The sequence below is a fragment of the Lagopus leucura genome, unplaced genomic scaffold (assembly GCF_019238085.1).
Source record: "Lagopus leucura isolate 7727_CA_CO unplaced genomic scaffold, USGS_WTPT01 Super-Scaffold_100002, whole genome shotgun sequence".
In the NCBI taxonomy this organism is placed as follows: Eukaryota; Metazoa; Chordata; class Aves; order Galliformes; family Phasianidae; genus Lagopus; species Lagopus leucura.
Window position 1 is genome coordinate 240,672 of NW_024962263.1, and position 12,981 is coordinate 253,652.

General features: G+C 37.8%; 1 long non-coding RNA gene across 1 annotated transcript in view; it reads right to left on the bottom strand.

Annotated features, from left to right (window-relative positions):
* LOC122178668 overlaps positions 1–11,357 on the bottom strand; it is a 59,281-nt gene extending 47,924 nt beyond the window's left edge. Inside the window, exons 1-2 of the long non-coding RNA XR_006178413.1 lie at positions 11,244–11,357; positions 2,259–5,246 (exon numbers count right to left, since the gene is read on the bottom strand). This is a non-coding gene — a long non-coding RNA (uncharacterized LOC122178668). The remainder of the gene's footprint in view (positions 1–2,258; positions 5,247–11,243) is intronic.
* Between the last annotated feature and the right edge of the window lie 1,624 nt (positions 11,358–12,981).

Sequence of the window (12,981 nt, forward strand, 5' to 3'; positions counted from 1 at the left end):
GGGGGGGGGGGGAAGGGCAGAGGCCTGTCGCCCCTGTCACGGACATAGATTGATCTGGTCAAATCCGTGACACACGTCACTGTCAGCAGGGTAATAGCAGCTATGGAAATATGCAGCAAGATCGCAGGGCTGAACTCCGCATGCGGCACCCCCACGGTAAAGTAGTGATCAGCTTTTCAAGTTCAGACAATGAAACGGGTGCAAGTTACGTGACGTGTAGCAGATGCAGGAAACACACCTTCACCTTGAATATTCTCCTCATGGTATAACCAGGCAAAAATAGCTCTGTTCTCCAATTGCAGGAAGCTAGGGAAATACACACTCAGCCTGGCTCTCATAACTAAACTCTTCCACTACCCCACCTCTGGAACGTCCTACTGCACGTGGCAGTGGGAAACAGTCCTTCCCAATGACATCTTGTTCAGCTTGATGGAAGTTTTTAGTTGAAATCTCAGCTGCTCTCTGTAGCAATAACTTTACTGCCTTTCTATCACCACTCACGGTGAAATTAGCAATATGACAGAGAAAGGCTCTCAAGGAATTTGGATAGGTCAGCAGAAGTGGAAACTCAGGACGCATACCTCAGGACAAGCATTCTGCAAGGATAAACTGAGATTTGCAGCATTATCCTTTGCTTCTACTAGTACCTGGACTCCTTTTTCTCTGCTACTTCCAGCCTTGAAGTCACTTACGTTTTTAAATATGCATACAGAGTAAAAGCAAAAACAAAAGTGTACGTGTTTCCATAGCCACAAAAGCTGAACTGCAAGAAGTTATAAAACATAAAATGACAGAATTTTAAAAGTTCTTCCAGTGAACAACTGATTTTATCAGGAAATTTCACTTCTGGCAGAAAAATATTTAGTATGTTCTCAACTGATGTGTACAACACAAACAAATCCCATGTGCTGGAACTCCGAACACCAAGCTACCACCTGCTGACAGGTTAAATGCCTCCCAGCTGGAACGTACACCAGCCCACTGGACATACAGAAATATTTCTCTTAACATCCTTAAGCAGCATAAGTTTTGTATAAATGCTTATGAAGATGCTACTAGCCACAAAGCTTGCCCTTGGAAAACACAACACCAGTTTTTGGATCTTATTTTCAGAATGCTCAGAAAAAATAAAAAAGAAAAAAAAAGAGCAGACGAGAGGAGGAAGTGTTTTCTACTGCAGGAAGAAAGCATATTCTTCTGCTATTAACAGATAGGAAGAGTTCCTAACGGCTTAGCAGGCGCACATATAACGCGGCTACTCACATAACATTTCATTTTGAATACCAGTATGTGTTGGCATCCATGAAAATTGCTCAGCACTTTTCATACTTTATAATTTATACTGCTAATATGTAAAATCTCTGCAGAGCCATCCCAGGTTACACAGTTTTAGAGTGACTACAGATACCAAAAAATGATTTCCCAAAAGATTTATAAAACCATTACTTAAATTTAGGGTTTAGTTCAATAAAGAATTATGCTGTGTTAAGGTTTCTATGGAATTCAGTCATAAAAAGTCCAGACTGTACTAAAAACTAATTAATTCTGTGGTTTTGGTACTCATTGAAGCCTCCTTTTCCCTGTGCACAAATAGCTAATGATATTCCCTGAAGAGTGTGCATGCCAGAAAGTTGAACAGGGATATTCTGAGTTCAAGACTACTGCACAGCGGATCTACTGAAAAAGGGAACTTTATTAAATAGTTCAAAAGATAATAGAGCTGCCTGCAATCAACTTTAAACTTGCACTCACGCCAATTAGAGGGTTTATGAACTATTTATTACTCTGGTTAAAACAAATATTTTCCACATCAATACATGCCACATATAGGACCCACACAGCATCTAGAAATGAAATATGCTCAAAAAAGACAAAAAAAAAAAAAAGCCAGATTTGCAGTACACACATCAATCTTTTGTTGTGCACCTTCCTGCACAAATATTTAAGGTGTCAATAATGCTGTTAGAAGGATCTTTATGAGACTTCACAGTGGACTGCACAAGATTCTTGAAAGAGCTCTTTAAAAGAAAGAAAAATGCTGTAAAACATTTACTTGAAGAAAAACAAACAAACAAAGCAACAACAACAAAAAAAACAACACACGCACCTGATCCAAAGGCAGCAAAGGCACCAAAACAGCAGGTATTTTTCCAGTACTTACATTCCATTTCTGTGACCAAAAAAATTCCTTCACTTACTGCAGGAATGTTTCTAACTTGTGCATGCAGGAAGAGATCTTCCTCTGAACTGATACTGACCCATACATTTGCTCCATGTTGTCCACAGTCTATGTAGCCCATAAATAATCTTGCTTGAATTGCAGCCTGACTCCCACAGCCATGACAAGAACCTCTGAATGATGTGCAACTTGTCTGCTGAACTGAACCTTTGTTTTCATAGAAATAGGACTACTCATAATTAATTAATTAATTAATTAAAAAAAAAAAAATTCAAACTACCACTGATCTTCTTTACCCTGTAGGGATACAAGGAAATAAAGTTAATATTTAACAACAAGAATGCCAGCTGCCAGGAACATGAACAAAACAGTAAGTGTCCAGTACTCGTGCAAGCAATCATACTCTTAAGGAATACTTACAGGCAATTTCTGCATGATGTAGCTTGAAATCACAGGCAAGAAATACAAGAGAGGTTGGTTTCCTTTCTCAGAGGGCTCATGAGGTACAGATGGAAAAAAAAAAAATGGAACTACTAATAACCCATTTTTATGAATCCAGCACTTACCGTCTATTACATGAGCAAACACTGTTAAATGTAACTTTACTCTCCATGTGTATGTATTTGAAATGAACTGGTTTACAACTCAAAAGAAAAGAAAAAAAAGAAATAAGGAGAAGAGCTCATCATTTATTCATTTGTTTAGCCAACAAATCTTCGCAGGCATTATATTTGCAGTAGCAGTAAAACTATTGCAATAAATCTTCAACTCACAAAGCTCAATGTAACCATCCACCAATAAGCCTGTATAAGCCCGGCCTAAGCATAACTTCACACGCCCTATATTCTTACTGTTAAGTTTAAAATTTAAGTTTTAACAATGATGAGAATCCATTTCATTAGATATAGATTAGGAATATGCAAAGAATTCAAACAGGGTAGCTAATACATGTCCAGGTAAAATTTTAAACATTTGGTTTGAAGCGATTGCTATCTTGACCCTTCAAGTTGTGTATCCAGATCTTTCCACATCAGATTTTCAAGACATTTGCCAGTGCTGGCATGAAAAAAGGACTGCTGCAACTTGCAGGGTGGGAGAGGAGCAGGCTCTTTGACCTCACGGTCTCCCATCCATCAGCAAAACCACTGGCTGCAATAGTTGGAAAGGCACACGAGAGTACTGCTCTCATTCTCCAAACTCCCAACCCAAAAGGAAATTGCAATGATGATGTAATTGTTTTTTTTGTTTTTTAATTATGTTGACATCAAACATTTATAGTGACACATACAAGAATATATTATATATTTATATAAATATATATGATATTTATATAAAATATATAAATAAATATATATACAAAGTATGGCATTACTTTCCAGAGAGCTGGTACACTTCACAGGCCACCTTTCCTTACCAGGTTTCACTGTCATACAGTTTGGTTTTTTTCCCCCCATAAATTTCAATAAACCATCGGCCAAAACAAAACAAAAGCAAAACTGCCAAAGACTTTTTTTTTTTTTTCTTTTTCTTTTTTTTTAACATAAAAGCATCACCTATTAGAATAAAACCAAAACACCTATCTTCCAATTAAAAGGACATATAATGTCATGGCAGGTGGTTTGGATATTTAAACTGTGCTTCTCACTCTATGCTTAAATACAGGCAAATAATTTCTATCGAAGTCAAAGGAAAAAAACTATTATGTTTAGTATAAACAGAGCACACAGGTCTCAACAGCCAAGTACATAGTCCCCTCATCTGCACTGTTTTAAACATAAAACATAAGTTCCTCACGGTGAATGTGTGCTTTGTTAGAGTATATTAAGACAACACAGAGTAGACACAGTTTTTAAAAGTAAGTCAGCAAACAGAAAGGCTGGTACTGTAATGGCATCTTTTTGTCCATAAACTTTTTATACTAACATGAGGAGACCTGAAGGAAACAGACAGAACATAAGCCTTGTTGCAAAAACTGAAGCTAAGGACGGATGAAAAATGAATGTTTTATAGAGAGCTTCAGTGCAACTGTTAATTTTTCCAGTGGCATAATTCAGTGATGGGTACATCAGAAATACCAATAAAATAATAAACAAAATTTAGAAGATTTTCATGGTATTTGTACCTACTTCAGATAATGAAACAATTCCTTCTGGAAACACTTCCTTTACTCCACAAGTCCATTTCTACTATCTAGAATAGGTCAGTGTGCATGCACATGGAACTATACACATTTGTAAATCATCCCGTGTTCTTACCTTCTCTTTGCATACAGTATACACTAGAATTATTGTCTAGTTTGGTATTTACGTTTTATATTTAAATAAGTTTATTTTAAAACAATTATATTAAATACAGACTAACAGAATATTCATAATACACTTTACAGAAAAAAATAGCCATGTCTTTATTTTAGAAATATGTCTCTTAAAAAGTTCTTTGACATTTTTTATAAAACATTTTACCCGTGAAGATAAGTCAGACTTATAAAAAAAAAAAATCCCTACCCTTTAAATCCTCGGGTGTTACTTTCCATTGTCAGAGTTGCTTTATTAATTTTTACAAGTTTTCAATCTACGAATTCTTTCAAATTTAAACCAGAATCTCTCAGGATCAAATTGGCCACAAGCCATTTTTTAAAAGGTCAGTGGAAATTCCCTGAATCCATTCTGAAGTGCCTTGTGTTTTTCTTTCTCTCTTGGTGTCAATAGTGCAGGTTTTCATAGGAATTCAGAGCTCCCTACACATTCTATAGAAAGCTCAACACGTATCAGTGGCCAGGTACAGCTGCAGAACCCACAGAGGTCTGGATCCCCCCAGCCACCACAGGAGACAGACAGGAAGCAGAGACCATAACGCCTTGCAAAATGCAGTACTTCCCTCCAAGGTCTCTGCTAGGTCCAGCTGTCACACACAGATGCCAGAAGAGCTTGGCATTCAGCCCTCACTTGCTTTCCAAGTTATAGCAGTGGACATCTCCTTTTCCCTTGCCATCATATCCAGGAAGCGGTTGTCCATATTTATCCACACACCAGCAATAACCTCTTTTTCGGCCTTTGGATGGACGACACTGAAATAGAATGTGGCACCTAATTAACATTTTTTGTTTTATTCTGCTCTTGTTGTTATGACAAGCAGGAATCTTGTTTGATAGTTGCATTGCTATATTCTAGCCATATATAGAATCAAATAGAAGATTTGCTAGAAGACATTTCTAGAATCAAATTGAAGATTAACACCACTACAAAGTATAACAGGACAATATGTAATGTAATACAAAATGGTTTATGAGTGGAGTACCCAATTATGAATAATAAAACTGCTCCAAGAATTACCAGAAAACAGCAGAATGAACTACTCCCTATTATATTAAGCAACATAGTTGTTGCCTGCTGAATTTCAGAACTACTTACAACCATGCAGGTGGCTGACTTGGAACCCATCTTTGGAAAAGAAAGTCAAGAAGTTTGTTCTACACTAAAAGCACAAGTCTGGCAAAGACTACTCTTGCAGCAACAAATACCCTTGGTTTGCATCTGTTTTCTGAAGGAATATCAATACCGTCATTTATATTATAGTAACAGATACGCAATCCTTCTGAAACTGAGCTCTTATTTCAACAACTGCTAAGTGATCTAGAACTTGAATTAGTCTACAACCTACATCACTGTCAGAAATCAGTTGCGTAGTAGCATTTGTTAACAAACTGGCCAACCTGAAACTAGCATAAATAAACACAATGCTGAACTTCTTCAGAAAAAGTAATTTTATAAAAGCAGATAAAGTCCACCCCATACTAACACTCTTCTCAAGAAATCAAGAATAGTAAGAGGTAGACTAAAGAAGATGACATTACAGATCACGCTTGGCGAGTAACCCTGTATACAGCCTAAAGGAAACTCTTCAAGGTCTTCATCCTTTCAAAAAGCATCTGTCTACTGGGTACAGAGTCTCCAACTGTCAACCTCTTTGCTAAGACAGAGCCTTCACCTACATCCAATCCAGTTGCTTAGATTTGATGATAGAGGATTCACTGCAAACGCTAACAGAGAAGGACATTTAGTCAGGACAGAAGGAATTCTGACTCCAGCAGAAATGGTAACAAACACACTTGTTTTTTCGAAGGCTGGGGTTTAATCTGCTGTACCATTGTGTGAAAATGAACGGACCAGACAGAATACTGTAAAGGCTATCATACAAGCAAAGTAAATGCTACACCTGAGATCAGAACAATTCAAGTATTTCAGAAGTCTATTCCGGGTATCAACTGTAGATTTATTATAGTAGAAAGTTTACCTGGCCTGTAACTCTTCTGCACCGTTTGCTCCTCAGAGTTTCATACACACCCTGCTCTCCCATGTCAGTGATCCACAAAGCTACTGTGTTTCCCATGCATGGGCACATAAGGAAACTGCAAGTATATGTTGTGCATCATATGCTGCCCACAGCATCTGACACTTTAAAGCCTAGTTTAGGACTTCAGGTGAAAGAGTGGTATGTCAGAAAGTACGAACATGGGCTACTCCTGGGGACGGCCTGTACCAGCAGATAGGCCCTTGAGCCAAGTAGTTTCTGGCAGCAAAGATTAGCACAGACAGCCCTTGCTATGAAGTTGCAAGACAGATGAGAAAGATCACACATTAGACCAAACCTCTGAACATTCCTCCTTGGCAGGAACCCAAGTTTTCACCTGGGTTTACTTTGAAGTAAATTAAATAACATTAATCATCACTGTAACTGAAAGTTATTCTTACATATATACCTTAAGCTACATTTTTTTGTTTTGTTTTTAAAGGAGAGTGAAAAAGTTCAAGCCTGTTGAGAAAACAGCTACATGAATAATTTGCTGAACTGCATGATTAGCTTTTACTTGATTTTAGTCACCTTTTTTGTTGGCTTCCTGCATCAAGTCTTTAAATATGAAATCAAAGGAAGTTTTAGAATCATACACCGTCTCAAAAGCAGACCATTTGTCCATGTTCTCTAAGATTTCAGTGAATGGCCATTCAAAGGTCACTGATGTCAATAGGATTTTTTTTTCTTTACTTTTAGTGGTAACTGGACTTGGCTATACCTTAACTGATATTAACATTCAGCACACTAAATCCTTTCTGCTTGGTATCAAGTAATCTGTAAACAACTGTTTTTGCATCATTTACATTTTACAAATAAGGAAACCGAGGCAGCAATTCTGTAGTTGTTTTTATCAAGAGTGCAGGCACAGATGGAGCCCAATTTAGAGTGCTAATTTCTTGCTGTTGATCTGTTTCTCTGGCAATTAAACTAAACTTCCACTAATAACAGCAATGCAGCTGCCCCCTTTTAGAAGTATTATGTGAAGTATATTACACAACTCTCAACTGATTCATAGCCTTATGTCACTGTCAAAACAAATGATAAGTTGAAGTTATCTCACATTGTTGGGGGTCCGGATTGCTTTTTACAGCTGCATACTCAATTTGTAGAATTAACAACAGCAACTTGAAAATGAAAACCATACATTGAGTGAGATTCATAGTTGAAATAACACTGTGAGGAAAAAATAAGGACCTTCAGCAGTCCCATGACTTTATACTATTTGCTCAACGATACTGTCAAAAGAAAAGCATTTCAGATTCCAATGCAATGTTTACCAAGAAAGATTGCTAGCATTCCCCACTGAAATGGTACACAATTTGTATGAAGTAAGCATACATTTTGTACTCCACATACATTTCTCAGCTCTGCCTTCTGCATGACTTCGGAAGTCTAAAAAAGCTGGAAAACTGCCCAAGCAGTGGAGTCAATAGTTACTTCCAATAGCAGCACCAGCTGCCAGCTTCATGCCACCTGCCTCCCTGCTCTCCACAAAGACATACCACAGAAGCAGTAGTGGGGCACACCAGAACATATGGTATCCCAGTGGAATCCTGATCAGCCCAGAGGCCTCCGTAGAGATACAACTGTGGTCTCCTGAAACAGCACAGACAGCCTTGACTTACACCTCAGGCTGTGCTGGCTCCTGGCAAGACCAGCTCTGCTTTCAGTGGAACAATTCCAGCTCACATTTAGGTGAATATCTCTATCTGGTACACAAATATGGGACAATAATTCTAGTATCAAAGCAGAAACGTACCCATGTTAACCTAATCTATGTAAACACAGCTAGATACCATACTTGAATAGTGCAGGCTTACATGTGTGATTTATTAAGATATTAAATATGCTTGATTTTTTTTAAAAAAGTTTATATATAAAATAAGGTCTAGAATAATTTTTGTTACATGACAGATTAAATAAGACCCTTGAAATTGTTGATAATTACTTCCTATGGTTATTCCTGAAAAGTCCGTCCCTACACATCAACAAACGTCAAGAAAAGTAATTGCTTTCAACTTGACTGCAAGAGCAAGTGACCAGGAAAGAAAAATTACCAACATAAATTATGATAATAAAATTTCATTCAGGAGGCATTTTTTAACAGATTTCTACCACCTCATTACACACACACACACACACATACGAATACCCTAAGCAGTAGTTTCATCAGTCATTTCTAGAATTAAAAATGCTCAATCCACACTCCTTTTGTGATGGATTTACTGTCTATTTCCTAACAAACTATTCTAAATTTTGTTGTTGGAACAAAATATAAAGTGAATTATGGACTGAATGCTGCTAATAGTAGCAATGTAAAAAAATTAACAAAATAGTCTAGTGTTCGCTTAATCAGGTTAGATATCTGCTTGTGGTTCCCAAAGACATCATGCCTAAGTTTTGAGGCTCCATAAAGAAAAAACAAATAAAACTGCTGTACTGTTTTGGAGAGAGTGAATTCAGTGTGGCCAGAACTCACTTCTTACTCCATCTGATGTTTCTTTCCTAGGAGTTAACTTATCAAGGGTACCTAAAATACGTTATTATTCTTTTACATTTTGTTCATGAGAGAAGCAGTCTGCTCCTGTCAGCACTAGTTGTGAAGGCCTATGCCACTGGTTGATTGCAATTCTTTTAGAGTAGGAACATTCAAACTGTGCTATACATATTTACTCACACTGGCCCCATTTGCAGACATTTCTTACAAGATTCTGTGCTCTCAAACTACCATGCAGCTACAGAGATTTGTACAGATTGGCACAGCCAGTGTATGAAAGTACCCCTTCAAGATTTCTATTTGCTGACCTCGGCTGTTGCAAGCACCTTTTCTAAACCTATGTGGCACCCCAGACAGCATGGAGACTACACACAGCACAGAAGTCTCTTTGCTCCACACCAACACCTCACCCTAGGTAAATGAACTTCTAGGATAAAAGACTAGAGAAGTGTATTTACATTTTCTTTTTCCATTTCCTCTCCCCTCTCCCCCCCTCCTCCCTCCTTCTAATTCAATTCATTTTCTGCCTCAGTGGCAGAGCCATGACTGAGCACTAAGGCACTTGAGTATGTGCTTCCTGTGGATCTGATCTACTATACGTGCACACCAGAATAAATATGCAAGCCACCACCTTTTGGTGATAGAACTAAAACTATCCCCTGAACGAAGTAAATACCAATCTGTGGTCTTCTGTAATACCCAGAGAAGAATAAGGACTACGATACACTTACATGTCTTCAATGCAGTTAAGTGACATGCTGCTCTGAAGTAGCTAAGCATATGCATTTATGGCACAGCAGCAACACAGTTCTATCCTTGCTCCACAGAGAAGCTCACATAGCAGTCCGTGGAATTTCCTGAACAAATGCAGACTGTGAATTGAGCACTGCTATCTGTTAATTTACAGGCAATGAGACATGAACAGACAGTGGGCTCTCAAAACTTCAGAATCAAATTCTCCCTGCATGGGAGTCATTTCCACCAGCTCTGGAAAAAGCTTGGGAGTGTGTATAAACTCAGCAACACACAGCCAAGGTTATACAACACAGTCCAATGCTGGACTAATGGCAGAAGGTAAACTCATCCCTATTTCAAAAAGCCCATCTGACAATGCAAGCTAATTGCAGAGCTTCATGAAACATCTGAAAGCCTAATACTGTTTCTAAGAAAGCTAGAAGACAAACAATGAGGAGATACCACTCCTAAAATGATGTGGTGTGCTCTGAGGTTGACCTATCACTTCCCGCTTAGAAACTGCATCAGATATTAACACACTTAGCCACCCTTGGTTAACACAGCTAAAGAGGCTGACTCATGTAAACACAAATGGGAGAGACAAAATAGTTCACAAAATCTGTAGTTACAACAGAGGTTTCCCATCAGGAAAATGTTGCATCTTTTGAGATCAGAAAATTCTGGAATTATATCAGGACATACAGAGACAGGTCACTAACTAAATGGCAGAATTAGATGTGCACACAAAGCAAGCAGTCTGTTGTGTCTCGCACTTCTGAAAGCTCTTGAATGAGCTGTAAGGGCAGCCCTGGATGGAGAACACTGCTGCAGTACAAATAAAGCATGAATACCTGCAGCTTAGGTCTGCATTTGTGAGAAAGGTTCACAACCTTCAAGTCAAATGTAAATGGAGAACCAAGGAGGGCCATCTTTGCTGCACAGCAACTACTAAATGTATCATGATAACATGACCTGGATTTTGGAAGTGATCTGTGTAGCACATAAAGGACAGACACATGTCTTTCTCAAATTGCTTTTTGTAATATAACCCAGTGTAGTTCTTCTAGGAACTTTCAAGCAGCTATTTACAATTCAAAGCATTGATCTATTGCAGTCATATGGTGACTGCAACATTTAGCTCCATGGGTTATTACAGAGCCACTGCTTTTCTGTTTGTTTGTTTTTTCCTTTTTTTTTTTTTTTAAACTGAAGGGCATTAGTATCTAGGACAACAGTCAACCCATGTGTGATTAGGCAAAAAGTTGCTCAAATTAATCTGCTGTTATGAACAACAGAAAATAAAAACACTATCCCCACTTAACAAGGTTCAACAATATCACATCAGAACCTATAATTTGAATTAAAACAGCTCCTCTGTAAAATGATACATAACACACCTTCCTGGCAAGAGCAGAAGGCTCAGAACAATGCAGAAAAAGTGAAATGTATTTACTGAAACAATCAAGACACTGTACTTACTTGCTTTTTCTTGTAGAATCCCTTCTTGTCACAATTTGGAATATGGAAACCTCTAGGACTCAAGACATTCAGGATCTTCAGGTGGTTTAAAGTGTCCTCCATTTCTCTACGACAGGGACCCTGTCAACGAGCATGTTTTAGAAAACACAGATGAAACTTTATTCCCAAATGCTGTCTTTCACACAAGACTTAAAACCTCAAAGGATTAAGATGTGTTAAACCAAACAAATTCATTAAAACAAAGGAAATGCCAAAAAGCAAACCATTCACAGATAAAAGTTCTGACACTATGCTTTATTCAGGATAAAGCATAGTTACTAATTTCTGATATCCTCTGAACACTGAAGGCCACATAACACGCTCACACACAGTGGCATTTCCAGCTGAAATCACACCCACATATATATGTAAAAGACAGCTTGTATGTCAGTCAGTCATATGTAACACAACTTAAGTCAGGAAACAACAGATCTTCATCAAGCAGGAAAAGAACATAAGCAATTGGAAATACGACACTTGGCAAATCTTCCCTAGTGCCACTTGATTTCTGTAATTCTTCTGGATTTAAAGGATTGAATAAAACATACTAAATTGAAAGTAAGTAGTTTGGCATGCTATACACGTGTTTATAAATATACTGCAACTTTGGATAACAACTCCAAATTTCAGCTGAACCAAACGGATGCAATCATGCAAATAAATGTGGTCATACAAATGAATGGTTGCACATGACATTTTCATCATGTAAGTACGTAACTTTTTGCACTAGTTTATCCGTAAAACAAAGACAATAACATAGTGTGGATTAGCTCTATGGCAATGAGATAAGAACTTCCAGAATCGTTTCTTAAAACATGTCTCAAACGTCAACCGAAGCCCAAAATAGAGTGTAAAGTGTTACCAGCCCCATTTTGCATTCAGAAAACTAGGAAAAGAAGAGTTAAAATTTTACTAGGAAAGCAGTCAGCATTAGCAGCAGGAAGAGAATTCAAGAATCATATCCCGCATACTCTTTAGCCACACTCCTCCCTGAGCACATTACTGACTTAGTCCACCAACCTGATTCTTCAGTGGAGACCAAGAATTCTTAACACAAATTACATACGTTTAAGTTGCTGTATCAACACAAAGACCCATTGGTGACGTTATTAATTAGTGGAGTAATGACATTTATATTTTCAAGTAGAAATGTCACAAGTTCACCCATAAGTGCCTTTCGTATGTCTGAAAATGTATAGACTCCACTGTTCTGCTGCAGTTTAAAACTGTTTTTTTATTGTAACAAAGTCTTCCTTTCTGCTTTCTTTCAGTATCAATCCTCGTAAGTTCTAGACAAGCGATTTAAATTACTGCTTTTATTGGCAGCAAGCAAAAATATTCAGACACAGTGACTGCAGATCACACACTGAATGATTAGGGATTGAGTTGAGCCTACACAATGAGCAACAGCTTTTTTTAACCATTACTTTGAAGCAGGCCTCACAAGTCAAAGAAATGAATATCAAAAGCTAGCACATAGACTTAGGTAGAAAGTCATTTACTTGCTGAAGTACCTGACTCAGATGGACCTAGTTCTGGTCCCTGAAGATATGAGTAGCTTTGCTAAGTCACACAGAGACCACCCACCAGCTAAGTAAAACATTTATCCTACATAAAGATGAATTAGTTAGGGTCCTAGTAGGGTCCTATTTCCTCAAAGATAAAAAAAAGCTCACTCTTACTAGAAGAGGTTTACTAT